Here is a 13,339-nt window from a genome sequence, read left to right as displayed (position 1 = left end):
CAATCCAAATGATATTTTGAATCAATTTTTCGACAGTCCAAAAAATCAATTTTATGATGAAAAACGATGACCCGTGACCTGTCGAATTTTCTCCAGATGGTCAGAAATTATAATTTTTTAATGTTTAACTTATTGACTGTAAATGACTATCGCATGTGAATTCGAACTCTTAGAACTAAAATTAGTGTGTTTAGAGTCATTTTAATGCCTGAAATTGGTCGAAATAGAAGCTTCTGAGTAGGTGAAAAAGTCTGCAAAAATGGCAATTTTGGTCACATTGAGGCTTTAAAAAGTAGTTATTCAACAGGAGGGACAATCCAAATGACATTTTGGATCAATTTTTTGACAGTCCAAAAAAATCAATTTTCTGATGAAAAACGATGACCCGTGGCCTGTCGAATTTTCTCCAGATGGTCAGAAATGGTAATTTTTTAATGTTTAACTTATTGACTGTAAATGACTATCGCATGTGAATTAGAACTCTTAGAACTAAAATTAGTGTGTTTAGAGTCATTTTAATGCCTGAAATTGGTCGAAATAGAAGCTTCTGAGTAGGAGAAAAAGTCTGTAAAAATTGCAATTGTGGTCACATTGAGGCTTTGAAATGTATTTATTCAACATGAGGCACAATCCAAATGAAATTTTGAATCAATTTTTCGACAGTCCAAAAAATCAATTTTCTGATGAAAAACGATGACCCGTGACCTGTCGAATTTTCTCCAGATGGTCAGAAATGGTAATTTTTTAATGTTTAATTTTTTGACTGCAAATGACTATTGCATGTGAATTAGAACTCTTAGAATTAAAATTAGTGTGTTTAGAGTCATTTTAATGCCTGAAATTGGTCGAAATAGAAGCTTCTGAAAAGGAGAAAAAGTTTGTAAAAATGGCAATTTTGGTCACATTGAGGCTTTAAAAAGTAGTTATTCAACATGAGGCACAATCCAAATGACATTTTGAATCAATTTTTCGACAGTCCAAAAAATCAATTTTCTGATGAAAAACGATGACCCGTGACCTGTCGAATTTTCTCCAGATGGTCAGAAATGGTAATTTTTTAATGTTAAATTTTTTGACTGCAAATGACTATTGCATGTGAATTAGAACTCTTAGAATTAAAATTAGTGTGTTTAGAGTCATTTTAATGCCTGAAATTGGTCGAAATAGAAGCTTCTGAAAAGGAGAAAAAGTTTGTAAAAATGGCAATTTTGGTCACATTGAGGCTTTAAAAAGTAGTTATTCAACATGAGGCACAATCCAAATGACATTTTGAATCAATTTTTCGACAGTCCAAAAAATCAATTTTCTGATGAAAAACGATGACCCGTGACCTGTCGAATTTTCTCCAGATGGTCAGAAATTATAATTTTTTAATGTTTAACTTATTGACTGTAAATGACTATTGCATGTGAATTAGAACTCTTAGAACTAAAATTAGTGTGTTTAGAGTCATTTTAATGCCTGAAATTGGTCTAAATAGAAGCTTCTGAGTAGGAGAAAAAGTCTGCAAAAATGGCAATTTTGGTCACATTGAGGCTTTAAAAAGTAGTTATTCAACAGGAGGGACAATCCAAATGACATTTTGGATCAATTTTTCGACAGTCCACAAAAATCAATTTTCAGATGAAAAACGACGACCCGTGACCTGTCGAATTTTCTCCAGATGGTCAGAAATGGTAATTTTTTAATGTTTAACTTATTGACTGTAAATGACTATCGCATGTGAATTAGAACTCTTAGAACTAAAATTATTGTGTTTAGAGTCATTTTAATGCCTGAAATTGGTCGAAATAGAAGCTTCTGAGTAGGAGAAAAAGTCTGTAAAAATGGCAATTTTGGTCACATTGAGGCTTTAAAATGTATTTATTCAACATGAGGCACAATCCAAATTAAATTTTGAATCAATTTTTCGACAGTCCAAAAAATCAATTTTCTGATGAAAAACGATGACCCGTGACCTGTCGAATTTTCTCCAGATGGTCAGAAATGGTAATTTTTTAATAGTTAATTTTTTGACTGCAAATGACTATTGCATGTGAATTAGAACTCTTAGAATTAAAATTAGTGTGTTTAGAGTCATTTTAATGCCTGAAATTGGTCGAAATAGAAGCTTCTGAAAAGGAGAAAAAGTTTGTAAAAATGGCAATTTTGGTCACATTGAGGCTTTAAAAAGTAGTTATTCAACATGAGGCACAATCCAAATGACATTTTGAATCAATTTTTCGACAGTCCAAAAAATCAATTTTCTGATGAAAAACGATGACCCGTGACCTGTCGAATTTTCTCCAGATGGTCAGAAATTATAATTTTTTAATGTTTAACTTATTGACTGTAAATGACTATTGCATGTGAATTAGAACTCTTAGAATTAAAATTAGTGTGTTTAGAGTCATTTTAATGCCTGAAATTGGTCGAAATAGAAGCTTCTGAAAAGGAGAAAAAGTTTGTAAAAATGGCAATTTTGGTCACATTGAGGCTTTAAAAAGTAGTTATTCAACATGAGGCACAATCCAAATGACATTTTGAATCAATTTTTCGACAGTCCAAAAAATCAATTTTCTGATGAAAAACGATGACCCGTGACCTGTCGAATTTTCTCCAGATGGTCAGAAATTATAATTTTTTAATGTTTAACTTATTGACTGTAAATGACTATTGCATGTGAATTAGAACTCTTAGAACTAAAATTAGTGTGTTTAGAGTCATTTTAATGCCTGAAATTGGTCTAAATAGAAGCTTCTGAGTAGGAGAAAAAGTCTGCAAAAATGGCAATTTTGGTCACATTGAGGCTTTAAAAAGTAGTTATTCAACAGGAGGGACAATCCAAATGACATTTTGGATCAATTTTTCGACAGTCCACAAAAATCAATTTTCAGATGAAAAACGACGACCCGTGACCTGTCGAATTTTCTCCAGATGGTCAGAAATGGTAATTTTTTAATGTTTAACTTATTGACTGTAAATGACTATCGCATGTGAATTAGAACTCTTAGAACTAAAATTATTGTGTTTAGAGTCATTTTAATGCCTGAAATTGGTCGAAATAGAAGCTTCTGAGTAGGAGAAAAAGTCTGTAAAAATGGCAATTTTGGTCACATTGAGGCTTTAAAATGTATTTATTCAACATGAGGCACAATCCAAATTAAATTTTGAATCAATTTTTCGACAGTCCAAAAAATCAATTTTCTGATGAAAAACGATGACCCGTGACCTGTCGAATTTTCTCCAGATGGTCAGAAATGGTAATTTTTTAATAGTTAATTTTTTGACTGCAAATGACTATTGCATGTGAATTAGAACTCTTAGAATTAAAATTAGTGTGTTTAGAGTCATTTTAATGCCTGAAATTGGTCGAAATAGAAGCTTCTGAAAAGGAGAAAAAGTTTGTAAAAATGGCAATTTTGGTCACATTGAGGCTTTAAAAAGTAGTTATTCAACATGAGGCACAATCCAAATGACATTTTGAATCAATTTTTCGACAGTCCAAAAAATCAATTTTCTGATGAAAAACGATGACCCGTGACCTGTCGAATTTTCTCCAGATGGTCAGAAATTATAATTTTTTAATGTTTAACTTATTGACTGTAAATGACTATTGCATGTGAATTAGAACTCTTAGAACTAAAATTAGTGTGTTTAGAGTCATTTTAATGCCTGAAATTGGTCGAAATAGAAGCTTCTGAGTAGGAGAAAAAGTCTGCAAAAATGGCAATTTTGGTCACATTGAGGCTTTAAAATGTAGTTATTTAACATGAGGCACAATCCAAATGAAATTTTGAATCAATTTTTCGACAGTCCAAAAAATTAATTTTATGATGAAAAACGATGACCCGTGACCTGTTGAATTTTCTCCAGATGGTCAGAAATTATAATTTTTTAATGTTTAACTTATTGACTGTAAATGACTATCGCATGTGAATTCGAACTCTTAGAACTAAAATTAGTGTGTTTAGAGTCATTTTAATGCCTGAAATTGGTCGAAATAGAAGCTTCTGAGTAGGTGAAAAAGTCTGCAAAAATGGCAATTTTGGTCACATTGAGGCTTTAAAAAGTAGTTATTCAACAGGAGGGACAATCCAAATGACATTTTGAATCAATTTTTCGACAGTCCAAAAAATCAATTTTCTGATGAAAAACGATGACCCGTGACCTGTCGAATTTTCTCCAGATGGTCAGAAATTATAATTTTTTAATGTTTAACTTATTGACTGTAAATGACTATTGCATGTGAATTAGAACTCTTAGAACTAAAATTAGTGTGTTTAGAGTCATTTTAATGCCTGAAATTGGTCGAAATAGAAGCTTCTGAGTAGGAGAAAAAGTCTGCAAAAATGGCAATTTTGGTCACATTGAGGCTTTAAAATGTAGTTATTTGACATGAGGCACAATCCAAATGAAATTTTGAATCAATTTTTCGACAGTCCAAAAAATCAATTTTATGATGAAAAACGATGACCCGTGACCTGTTGAATTTTCTCCAGATGGTCAGAAATTATAATTTTTTAATGTTTAACTTATTGACTGTAAATGACTATCGCATGTGAATTCGAACTCTGAGAACTAAAATTAGTGTGTTTAGAGTCATTTTAATGCCTGAAATTGGTCGAAATAGAAGCTTCTGAGTAGGTGAAAAAGTCTGCAAAAATGGCAATTTTGGTCACATTGAGGCTTTAAAAAGTAGTTATTCAACAGGAGGGACAATCCAAATGACATTTTGGATCAATTTTTCGACAGTCCAAAAAAATCAATTTTCTGATGAAAAACGATGACCCGTGACCTGTCGAATTTTCTCCAGATGGTCAGAAATGGTAATTTTTTAATGTTTAACTTATTGACTGTAAAAGACTATCGCATGTGAATTAGAACTCTTAGAACTAAAATTAGTGTGTTTAGAGTCATTTTAATGCCTGAAATTGGTCGAAATAGAAGCTTCTGAGTAGGAGAAAAAGTCTGCAAAAATGGCAATTTTGGTCACATTGAGGCTTTAAAAAGTAGTTATTCAACAGGAGGGACAATCCAAATGACATTTTGAATCAATTTTTCGACAGTCAAAATAATCAATTTTCTGATGAAAAACGATGACCCGTGACCTGTCGAATTTTCTCCAGATGGTCAGAAATGGTAATTTTTTAATAGTTAATTTTGTGACTGCAAATGACTATTGCATGTGAATTAGAACTCTTAGAATTAAAATTAGTGTGTTTAGAGTCATTTTAATGCCTGAAATTGGTCGAAATAGAAGCTTCTGAAAAAAAGAAAAAGTTTGTAAAAATGGCAATTTTGGTCACATTGAGGCTTTAAAAAGTAGTTATTCAACATGAGGCACAATCCAAATGACATTTTGAATCAATTTTTCGACAGTCCAAAAGATCAATTTTCTGATGAAAAACGATGACCCGTGACCTGTCGAATTTTCTCCAGATGGTCAGACATGGTAATTTTTTAATGTTTAACTTATTGACTGTAAATGACTATCGCATGTGAATTAGAACTCTTAGAACTAAAATTAGTGTGTTTAGAGTCATTTTAATGCCTGAAATTGGTCGAAATAGAAGCTTCAGAGTAGGAGAAAAAGTCTGCAAAAATGGCAATTTTGGTCACATTGAGGCTTTAAAATGTAGTTATTTAACATGAGGCACAATCCAAATGAAATTTTGAATCAATTTTTTGACAGTCCAAAAAATCAATTTTATGATGAAAAACGATGACCCGTGACCTGTTGAATTTTCTCCAGATGGTCAGAAATTATAATTTTTTAATGTTTAACTTACTGACTGTAAATGACTATCGCATGTGAATTCGAACTCTTAGAACTAAAATTAGTGTGTTTAGAGTCATTTTAATGCCTGAAATTGGTCGAAATAGAAGCTTCTGAGTAGGAGAAAAAGTCTGCAAAAATGGCAATTTTGGTCACATTGAGGCTTTAATAAGTAGTTATTCAACAGGAGGGACAATCCAAATGACATTTTGGATCAATTTTTCGACAGTCCAAAAAAATCAATTTTCTGATGAAAAACGATGACCCGTGACCTGTCGAATTTTCTCCAGATGGTCAGAAATGGTAATTTTTTAATGTTTAACTTATTGACTGTAAATGACTATCGCATGTGAATTAGAACTCTTAGAACTAAAATTAGTGTGTTTAGAGTCATTTTAATGCCTGAAATTGGTCGAAATAGAAGCTTCTGAGTAGGAGAAAAAGTCTGCAAAAATGGCAATTTTGGTCACATTGAGGCTTTAAAATGTAGTTATTTAACATGAGGCACAATCCAAATGAAATTTTGAATCAATTTCTCGACAGTCCAAAAAATCAATTTTATGATGAAAAACGATGACCCGTGACCTGTCGAATTTTCTCCAGATGGTCAGAAATGGTAATTTTTTAATGTTTAATTTTTTGACTGCAAATGACTATTGCATGTGAATTAGAACTCTTAGAATTAAAATTAGTGTGCTTAGAGTCATTTTAATGCCTGAAATTGGTCAAAATAGAAGCTTCTGAAAAGGAGAAAAAGTTTGTAAAAATTGTAATTTTGGTCACATTGAGGCTTTAAAAAGTAGTTATTCAACATGAGGCACAATCCAAATGACATTTTGAATCAATTTTTCGACAGTCCAAAAAATCAATTTTCTGATGAAAAACGATGACCCGTGACCTGTCGAATTTTCTCCAGATGGTCAGAAATTATAATTTTTTAATGTTTAACTTATTGACTATAAATGACTATTGCATGTGAATTAGAACTCTTAGAACTAAAATTAGTGTGTTTAGAGTCATTTTAATGCCTGAAATTGGTCGAAATAGAAGCTTCTGAGTAGGAGAAAAAGTCTGCAAAAATGGCAATTTTGGTCACATTGAGGCTTTAAAAAGTAGTTATTCAACAGGAGGGACAATCCAAATGACATTTTGGATCAATTTTTCGACAGTCCAAAAAAATCAATTTTCTGATGAAAAACGATGACCCGTGACCTGTCGAATTTTCTCCAGATGGTCAGAAATGGTAATTTTTTAATGTTTAACTTATTGACTGTAAATGACTATCGCATGTGAATTAGAACTCTTAGAACTAAAATTATTGTGTTTAGAGTCATTTTAATGCCTGAAATTGGTCGAAATAGAAGCTTCTGAGTAGGAGAAAAAGTCTGTAAAAATGGCAATTTTGGTCACATTGAGGCTTTAAAATGTATTTATTCAACATGAGGCACAATCCAAATGAAATTTTGAATCAATTTTTCGACAGTCCAAAAAATCAATTTTCTGATGAAAAACGATGACCCGTGACCTGTCGAATTTTCTCCAGATGGTCAGAAATGGTAATTTTTTAATAGTTAATTTTTTGACTGCAAATGACTATTGCATGTGAATTAGAACTCTTAGAATTAAAATTAGTGTGTTTAGAGTCATTTTAATGCCTGAAATTGGTCGAAATAGAAGCTTCTGAAAAGGAGAAAAAGTTTGTAAAAATGGCAATTTTGGTCACATTGAGGCTTTAAAAAGTAGTTATTCAACATGAGGCACAATCCAAATGACATTTTGAATCAATTTTTCGACAGTCCAAAAAATCAATTTTCTGATGAAAAACGATGACCCGGGACCTGTCGAATTTTCTCCAGATGGTCAGAAATTATAATTTTTTAATGTTTAACTTATTGACTGTAAATGACTATTGCATGTGAATTAGAACTCTTAGAACTAAAATTAGTGTGTTTAGAGTCATTTTAATGCCTGAAATTGGTCGAAATAGAAGCTTCTGAGTAGGAGAAAAAGTCTGCAAAAACGGCAATTTTGGTCACATTGAGGCTTTAAAATGTAGTTATTTAACATGAGGCACAATCCAAATGAAATTTTGAATCAATTTTTCGACAGTCCAAAAAATCAATTTTATGATGAAAAACGATGACCCGTGACCTGTCGAATTTTCTCCAGATGGTCAGAAATGGTAATTTTTTAATGTTTAACTTATTGACTGTAAATGACTATCGCATGTGAATTAGAACTCTTAGAACTAAAATTAGTGTGTTTAGAGTCATTTTAATGCCTGAAATTGGTCGAAATAGAAGCTTCTGAGTAGGAGAAAAAGTCTGCAAAAATGGCAATTTTGGTCACATTGAGGCTTTAAAATGTAGTTATTTAACATGAGGCACAATCCAAATGAAATTTTGAATCAATTTTTCGACAGTCCAAAAAATCAATTTTATGATGAAAAACGATGACCCGTGACCTGTCGAATTTTCTCCAGATGGTCAGAAATGGTAATTTTTTTAATGTTTAACTTATTGACTGTAAATGACTATCGCATGTGAATTAGAACTCTTAGAACTAAAATTAGTGTGTTTAGAGTCATTTGAATGCCTGAAATTGGTCGAAATAGAAGCTTCTGAGTAGGAGAAAAAGTCTGTAAAAATGGCAATTTTGGTCACATTGAGGCTTTAAAAAGTAGTTATTCAACAGGAGGGACAATCCAAATGACATTTTGGATAAATTTTTCGACAGTCCAAAAAAATCAATTTTCTGATGAAAAACGATGACCCGTGACCTGTCGAATTTTCTCCAGATGGTCGGAAATGGTAATTTTTTAATGTTTAATTTATTGACTGCAAATGACTATTGCATGTGAATTAGAACTCTTAGAATTAAAATTAGTGTGTTTAGAGTCATTTTAATGCCTGAAATTGGTCGAAATAGAAGCTTCTGAGTAGGAGAAAAAGTCTGTAAAAATGGCAATTTTGGTCACATTGAGGCTTTAAAATGTATTTATTCAACATGAGGCACAATCCAAATGAAATTTCGAATCAATTTTTCGACAGTCCAAAAAATCAATTTTCTGATGAAAAACGATGACCCGTGACCTGTCGAATTTTCTCCAGATGGTCAGAAATGGTAATTTTTTAATGTTTAATTTGTTGACTGCAAATGACTATTGCATGTGAATTAGAACTCTTAGAATTAAAATTAGTGTGTTTAGAGTCATTTTAATGCCTGAAATTGGTCGAAATAGAAGCTTCTGAGTAGGAGAAAAAGTCTGCAAAATGGCAATTTTGGTCAAATTGAGGCTTTAAAAAGTAGTTATTCAACAGGAGGGACAATCCAAATGACATTTTGGATCAATTTTTCGACAGTCTAAAAAAATCAATTTTCTGATGAAAAACGATGACCCGTGACCTGTTGAATTTTCTCCAGATGGTCAGAAATGGTAATTTTTTTATGTTTAACTTATTGACTGTAAATGACTATCGCATGTGAATTAGAACTCTTAGAACTAAAATTATTGTGTTTAGAGTCATTTTAATGCCTGAAATTGGTCGAAATAGAAGCTTCTGAGTAGGAGAAAAAGTCTGTAAAAATGGCAATTTTGGTCACATTGAGGCTTTAAAATAAATTTATTCAACATGAGGCACAATCCAAATGAAATTTTGAATCAATTTTTCGACAGTCCAAAAAATCAATTTTCTGATGAAAAACGATGACCCGTGACCTGTCGAATTTTCTCCAGATGGTCAGAAATGGTAATTTTTTAATAGTTAATTTTTTGACTGCAAATGACTATTGCAATGTTAGAACCGGCGGTCTCTAGTTGGCAGAGGTATACACTTCTGACAAATAGGGACCTACCAACTCTAGTCAGGGCAAGGGGATTACACACTCAGATAACCCCTGCTACCCCCTTGGTAGCTTGGCAGAGCAGACAGGCTTATCTCAGAGGCAGTGTGTTAAGCATTTATGACCACATACAGTAATAAAGTGAATACACTACAGATGGACACGACACAGAAGTTATTATAAAAAATAGTATTTTTATATAAGGCTTAGCACAAGACCAAATAACGACAAAAATATACCACAGTCTTAATACATACTCTTTGGAAGGAAAAATAATAGTTCAAGTAAGGTTTCTTCTTGGCAAATAGTTCTTTAGCAAAGTATTCTTCTGAGCACAGTTCTTTGGCAACAATGTAACCCCTACAGGAGTCACACGACGTCGAGTCTACAAGATTCCCAAGGTTCGGCGTCGACCGCGAGGAGCGCTACGTCGAGCCTGGAGTTGCAACAGACCCCACAAGTACAGTACCTTGAGAAACGAAGAAGACGATGATCCACGGCGTCGAGATGTCGGCGTCGAGGTCGGCGTCGATCGTGCCTCGGAGTCGGGTCAATCCGCAGCGGCGTCGAAGGATGTCGGGCCGGAGCAGCGCTCACGGCGTCGAGAAGGGCGTCGAGTCGATGCGATCAGCAGCGGCGTCGGGACGGGGTCGCTTGGAGGCAGAGCCGATACTCACTCCTCACTGGCGTCGATACCGGCGTCGAGACGGGGTCACTTGGAGCCGGGGCCGATACCCACTGCTCACTGGCGTTGCTGCTGGCGTCGATCGGGCCCGGCGGCCGGCATCGAAGGCTCAGGACACTGGAGCCGTTACTCACGATGTCGAGCTGGATTCGGCGGCGTCGGCGGCGTCGAGACTGCAGATTTTCCCTTGTGTACTGGAAACAACACTTTCCAGCAATTCAGCAATTCAGTAGATGGTGAAGTCCTTTGACCCTGTGACTTCAACAGGAGACTGGCACTCTTCCAGTCCTTGGAGATTTCCTAGCAAGTGTTCAGAGAGTACACACCAAGTTCCTCTCTCCTTGTTCCTTGGCAAAAATAAAGAAGCAGCTTTCAGGTTCCTCCACAGCAAAACAGCACTCTGGCAGAAAGGGGAGGCAAGTCCTTAGATCAGCAGGCTTCTTGTCCTTGGTACAGGTTTCCTTGTCAGAAGTGATCTCAGTTCTTGGTTCAGGGGTCCTTCTCTTATACCCCTTTTTCCCTTTGTTCCCTTTGTCCAAGCAGGGCGATTCCCACCATCTCAGGTTTGTTGTGGGTGTTGCCAGGCAGAGGCACCTGGCCTATTCACTGAGCAGGGCAGAGTCCTCAGCCGCCCAGCAGGAGGCGGAGCCAGTATTGTCACTGGTAGGAGCAGGGCTATCAGTCGCCCAGCAGGAGGCGGGGCCAGTATTGTGTCAGGCAGGGCAGGCTACTCTTCCCTCACTCTACGTGTAAACGCCCCATTCACCCCACACTGACTCACTCAGACCTCTGGAGCCACCCAGCCCCTGACACACACACCAAACCAGCAGAGACCGGTAGATAGTTGGACAAGAAAATAGCCACTTTCTAAAAGTGCTATTTTCAAACATAGAATTTAAAAACCATCCATCCTAAAGGGTGTGTTATTAAATTCTGAGTTCAGGGATACTAAACTCGACTTGCTACCATGCTCCCTGAGTCAGATAGATTATAATGGAGTTAATAATCAGTCTGCCCAGTCTGGCCTATTGGAGGCAGGTAGCCCTTCAATAGTGAAAAACGAAAATGGCTGTAATTCACTATTAGGTCATGCCACACACATCAGGGCATGACCTACCTTTTACCAACAATGCACCCTGCCCTAGGGCCTACCATAGAGGTGTCTGAAATGTGGCAAAGGGAAGGTTTAGAGACTGGTAAGTAGGTTTCCTTACCAAGTCGACGTGGCAGTCAGGGACTGCACGCAGGCGCCGCGGTGGCAGGCCTGAGACACATTTTGCACGCTGCTTCTGTGGGTGGCACAACCAGTGCTGCAAGCCCACCAACAGCAGTTAACTTACACGCCCTTGGCACGCGCAGTGCACTAGACTAGGGTCTGAACAGTAAGTCAACCACCCAATCATGGTAACACCAATCAACGTAACAATTTAGCATAGGGAGCACTTGCACTGTGGCACTGATCAGCAGTGGCACAGTGCCCAAAGCAATAATCCAGCAAAAACATCGTAAACAGAGGAGGCAAACAGAAAAAATGGAGGAGAGACTCATGCCAATGATGCCAGGTCTAACACGTGTCCCCTCCAGCTGAAATGTGGGGAGAACTACCCTTCACCCAGGGAGTCCTCATCACTAAGGCGGAAAAATCTGGACAGACCATCAGCATTGGCGTGATCTGTACCAGGGCGGTGTTCCACCGTAAAGTCCATCCCCTGTAGGGAAATGGACCACCTCAACAGCTTTGGGTTCTCACCCCTCATCTGCATTAACCATCTGAGGGGCCTGTGGTCTGTCTGAACCCGGAAGTGAGTCCCAAACAGGTAGGGTCTTAGCTTCTTCAGCGCCCAGACCACAGCAAATGCCTCACGCTCTATCGCACTCCACCTTTGTTCCCTGGGAAGTAACCTCCGGCTGATGAAGGCTACAGGTAAGTCTCGGCCCTCCTCATTCATCTGTGCTAGAACAGCCCCCACACCATGCTCTGAAGCGTCCGTCTGGACAATGAATTCTTTTGAAAAGTCGGGTGCCTGGAGGACCGGTGCTGTACACATTGCAGTTTTCAGGGTGTCAAAGGCTTTCTGACAGGCGTCAGTCCAGATCACAAGTCTCGGCTGCTTCCTGGAAGTCAGCGAGGTCAAGGGGTGCACGATGTTGCCATACCCCTTGACAAACCTCCTGTAGTAACCCGTGAGACCCAAGAAGGCTCTCACCTGAGTCTGGGTTTTGGGCGGTTCCCAAGCCAGGATGGTATCTATCTTGGGTTGCAGGGGGGCCACCTTGCCGCTCCCTACTTGGTGCCCCAAGTACACCACTGAACCCTGCCCAATCTGGCACTTACTAGCCTTGATTGTGAGGCCTGCTCTGCGCAGGGCCAACAACACTTCCTGGAGGTGGCGCAAGTGTTCCTCCCAGCTGGCGCTGAACACTGCTATATCGTCCAGGTAGGCGGCGCTGAAATCTTCCAGCCCGGCCAATACCTGGTTAACCAACCTCTGGAATGTGGCAGGGGCATTCTTCATCCCAAAGGGCATCACACGGAACTGGTAGTGCCCATCTGGTGTGGAGAATGCAGACCTCTCTTTTGCCCCATCAGTCAAGGCGATCTGCCAGTACCCAGACGTTAGATCAAACGTACTAAGGTACCGGGCAGCCCCCAACCGATCGATGAGCTCATCCGCTCTGGGGATGGGGTGCGCGTCAGTCTTGGTGACCGAATTGAGTCCTCGGTAATCCACACAGAATCGAAGTTCTGGTGAAGCACCAGGCGCTGCAGCCTTTGGGACCAAGACCACTGGGCTGGCCCAAGGACTGCTAGAGGATTCAACCACCCCTAAGGCAAACATCTTGGAGACCTCCTCCTTGATGTATGCTCTGACCTTGTCAGTCACCCTGTAGGCCTTGTGCCTCACAGGAGTGCTGTCCCCGGTGTCCACATCATGGACACACCACTGAGTGACACCAGGGATTAAGGAGAACAGATCAGGGAATTGTACCAACAGATGGCGACAATCTTGCTGCTGCTCAGGGGTCAGTGTGTCAGAGAGGACAACACCATC

The sequence above is a fragment of the Triturus cristatus genome, chromosome 1_2, assembly GCF_964204655.1.
Source record: "Triturus cristatus chromosome 1_2, aTriCri1.1, whole genome shotgun sequence".
Taxonomy (NCBI): Eukaryota; Metazoa; Chordata; class Amphibia; order Caudata; family Salamandridae; genus Triturus; species Triturus cristatus.
This window is presented reverse-complemented; position numbering follows the sequence as displayed.